The sequence below is a fragment of the Panthera leo genome, chromosome B2, assembly GCF_018350215.1.
Source record: "Panthera leo isolate Ple1 chromosome B2, P.leo_Ple1_pat1.1, whole genome shotgun sequence".
In the NCBI taxonomy this organism is placed as follows: Eukaryota; Metazoa; Chordata; class Mammalia; order Carnivora; family Felidae; genus Panthera; species Panthera leo.
The window spans coordinates 85,971,406-85,976,081 of NC_056683.1; positions in this window are offsets into that span (position 1 = coordinate 85,971,406).

Sequence of the window (4,676 nt, forward strand, 5' to 3'; positions counted from 1 at the left end):
TCTCTCTCTGTCTCAAAAATAAATAAAACGTTAAAAAAAAATTTTTTTTTTTAAATATATGATTTTAATTGATTTGGGGAAATTCTAATTAACAGTTTTTATTGTGTTGGGAAAGAGAAATTAATTTCTTATGGTAAAGATGAGTGAGAGGTTACGTTCTTTCTGCCAGCCAAATGAATTTGGAATAAAGTTGAGTGAGTGATTTTTTTCATTAGCCTGTGAAAAGGCTATTTATTTCTACATGTAATTATAAAACAAATAATTCTGACTTAATGAAATAAAACCAACCCTGAAAACAAATAGGACTCATTTGCAGTTTCAACTAAATTAGATACTGAAAAATGCTTGCATTCTGATGTGTTTGAAATGTCTAATGAAATTACAAATATAATATTTCAAAGAACAAGGATAAAAACTTTGATCAGAGAAGGAAATATATGTGCATAAATAACATCTCAAGAAGCTCAAAGTCACTTTGCCATTTTAAGCCTTCTCTTATTTATAAGTCAATGATGTGAAATAATGCAGGAAAATGAGTTTCCACCCAAATCTTACTAAGAGGCTAAGTTTCACAGGAATAACTGTAAGTAGTTTACAATGTGCACAGTAGGTCAAATTGATATTGTGATTCATGAGAGTTAAATGTTTTATTTGATAAATGCAGAAACCCAAGATTGCCTCTGGCAGAAGTTTAAAATAGGTTATAAATCCGATTTAATGTTAACAGCAGGGATTTATAACAATCATAAACTGAAAACAACCCACGTTTTAATATGTTAGGATCATGAACTACATTGTATCAAAACCAAACTGTCCTTTTTTTTCCTTTAAAAAAGAATAGCCAATGAACTAGTAAAAAGAAGTTAAAATGGAGCAAAGTCTCTTTCTTACACACACACAAACCTATACAGATATGCTATCAAATAGGAATAACGTAAGAAAATAATAATACTGTCACTTAGAATCATTGCCTTATATGTTGTACATAATGGCTTTCCTATGGTTTCTGCTGCAAGTTAATAAAAGTCCATAAAGTATGTAATAATGACAAAGAGCTACTGTCCTGGGATTAGAAGGAAATAAATTTTTCTAGCTCTCCATTCAGACAACACATTTGAAACCCGGGAGGATGGGACATTTGGGGATTGTGCTCTGAGTCAAGTAGAAACTCAGAGACAATTCTAGTTCTCTGTAAAACTCTCTCGCTTTCTTTAAGTTACCCATGGCCTTCATTTAGCATATAGATCAATTAACAGACTACTGTTTGGGGGACAATATATGGTTCGCTCCACTCATCCTGCTTTTTTCCTTCTTTCTTTCCCTAAATCCCCATTTAGTTTCAGTCCTTCTGAAAGTAGACTCTGAGACAACGACTTGACTACCAATAATTTTGAGGAACATCTCAATCCTAAGAAACAGAAGCAAAGAACAGGACAAGTGACAGGTGAAAGGTATAGAAGCTTTATCTCAGGATGCATTATCAAGTTGGCCACCAAACAGGTGACTGGCACTCAAGCCCATGGCACATTCTGAAGAGTCTTATGAAATGTGTCAGAGCTGTTTGCCAGGGGATGTGAGACAAAAGCATTTGTCCATCAGTTCCTATCCCCATTTGGACAAAGCTTACTCCTCAGATATTAACTGCCCAGCACTTCTGAATGCTTTACAGGTTCCTAAGAATATTCCACATTCAATGTGTCAGAGAAGTTTTTAGGCAATAAGTGGTTGGTATGCTACCCAAGGAAAGGAACTAGTGGGTTGCATCTGCCAGTGCTAGTGAAGGGCTGCATGGAGATGGTCACCGACTGCAGCAGAGGCAGGAGTGTGTGGCAGGACTCAGAGCTTGGTGAGGTGGGGTACTAGAGTGGTCTGAGACACCCATCTTCTTTCATGGTGTCTAGACCCTTTTAAGTTCCACATTTAGGGCTCATTCTTGTTGCCATTCCCTGTATCTCAATGTGATTTTATCTCAGTTGCGTGACCCTTATATTTCTGGATCCAGATAAAAACAAAATAGGAATATCTTTAACACTAAATACTTTAAATATCTAAATAGCAGGCTTAAAGACGGTCCATGCAGCAAAATTTTGCCCTCTACCTTACTCAAGGGCTCTCGTCAACTCAAGGGATGCCTATTCTTGGTTTTCCTCCATTCAGCTCAACCCTTAAATTAAGCAAGGAACCTGAAATTCCATCATGAGATCCTTCCCTGAAACACCTAGCAGAATAAAGAACTTTTCTAATACTTAGGACCATTTTGGGTTGAATATCATTTGACAATTCTAAAGGAAGAAAATATCTCCTCAAGTCATCAGTGTGAGCTAACTGGAATGAACGATTTCCTTTAATGTTTTCTTGGGGACTCTGCCATTTACCATCATATGCATTTTTATGTGTATTTTTTTTACTGCCAAAATGTTTGTTCCTGATTGTGTGTGGGTCTGAAAACAATTTGAAATCATTATTTGGTTTCTATATTTGGGAAACAACACTACATCACTGAGACATGTTCAATTTATTTTTTAATGTTTATTTTTGAGAGAGAGAGATTGAGAGAGCACATTGGAGGGGCAGAGAAAGAGAAAGGATCCTAAGCAAGGGCTTGATGCTGGGCTTGAATCCATGAACCATGAGATTATGACCTGAGCCAAAATCAAGAGTTGGCCAATTAACTGACTGAGCCACCCAGCTACCCCTAGACATGTTCAGTTTATTAACTCTTCAACCCCTGTCATCTTTTGCCCTCTTTCTTGAAAATTAGAGTCTCAACAGTGTGGGTTTCTGCATAGTAGTATCAGTGTTTAGAAATTGCTACCAAAGTCAACAATAAAGAGACAACATATGTTACTGGGAAAAAACAAAACAAAACTGGAAAGTCATTGGAAGTTTCAAGCTAAGAACTGACAACTAGCAGTTAAAAATCAGACTTCACTTCTTAAAGCAAGGATTAATTCTCTAAAATACATTGCTAAATGTGCCCAATCTGAGAAGCTTCAATTACTTTGTTTTTATTTAACATACTTTTGTCAATATTAAGCAAGGTACTGTGGTTATTACTCCAGAAGCATTCCTCTTTTCTTTTCATAAAAACTTTCAAGAGGTAGAAAATTAAGGGAAAAATCACAATTCCATTGTCAACTGGCAAGTCTTCAACAAGCCTCAACATTCTGTATTTATTTTTTATTTTTATATTTTGAGAGAGAAAAAGCACATGTGTGTGAATGTGAGCAAGGGAGGGGCTGAGGGAGAGGGCAAGAGAGAATCTTAAGCAGGCTCCACACCCAGCCAATGCTGGACTCAATCCCACAACCCTGAGATCATGTAAAGAGATTTTGGCTCTTTACATTTAACCTGAGCCAAAATCAAGACTTGGATGCTCTACCAACTGAGCCACCCAGGCGCCCCCAACAAGGCTCAAGATTCTTATTTTGGCAGTATCATTTGTCCATAGGATTGTCACTATAGAAGACAAAATAAATAAAGGGACACAATTCTCATTATTGAGAAAATAACTCTGTGCTCTGTAAAGATACAAGAGCCTTGCACAAATATTTACATACTCTATCATTGATGTGAAGTTTCCTAGTACCACTGAAATATTAAAAAGAAATGTAAGAGCTGGAGTCAAAATAGATGGTTTTATGGAATTGGAAGAAGACTTATAGAAAATGGGATATTTGAATTTAGATTGATGGAGAGGGGCAGGAAATTCATTCATTGTGAGGAATAATACATGCACAGTTTCACAAATCACACAGCATTCTGTCCAGCCACAATGACATTTTTCTATTTCCTTTAGTTTTCTATGCTGCTTTTTCTCCAGATCATTGAGGAGCTGGCTCCCGCTTGCCATTCAAGTCTCCCCTTAAATATGTATCATTTGATTTACATAGGCACTAGTCACTCTGTAGTACTGTATTTTATTTTCCTCAAACAACTTGCCTTAACTGTCTTATTTACTTGTCTATTCTATTGTCTGCCATCCCCCACTAAAAAGTTAACTGCATGAGAGAATAGAATTTGCCTATCTTCTTTAGCTATTTTATCAGTAGCAACTTGAACAACACTCATAATGAGGTAACAGATCATATGTATTGAATGAATTGATTAGTCAACCACATATAACCACATATAATCTTGCCTCTCTTAGTGTGAGATGGGATTTGGGCTGTCCTTCTCGCAAAGTCTTTGTGTTCACTAGAGGTTTCCTTGACTATGTTCTTGCTTCATTTAAAATCTATTCAATGGAAACAAAAGAAAAAAAATTGATGAATATTTTATGTGATAAAATACTTTTGTATCTGTCTTGTTAAGTTGTGAATTTGTCAAGATGGAACACCTGGTCTTTTATATTTACAAGATGATAATTCACCATGTAAATCTTACAGATTTTCTTTTGTTTTCTTTAATACCATTTAATGAGAGCTATCATTTTATGGCATTGCTAAGAGTTTTAAGTTTTTAAATAAATGTGATTGCCGCATTGTTGTCATTAAAAGTGTCTTTTAAGAAATAATTTGCATAACAAAGTAGTTAATAATTTATTTGTTTGGATTGTTGTTTAGTTTTTCTAAAGAGAAAAGTGGGATTTTATTCTGTGAATCAAGGAGAACACAAGAAGACTTTATTAGGACTTCTGAAATGAGGGATTGCCTCCACTGGTTGAGACAGAAAAT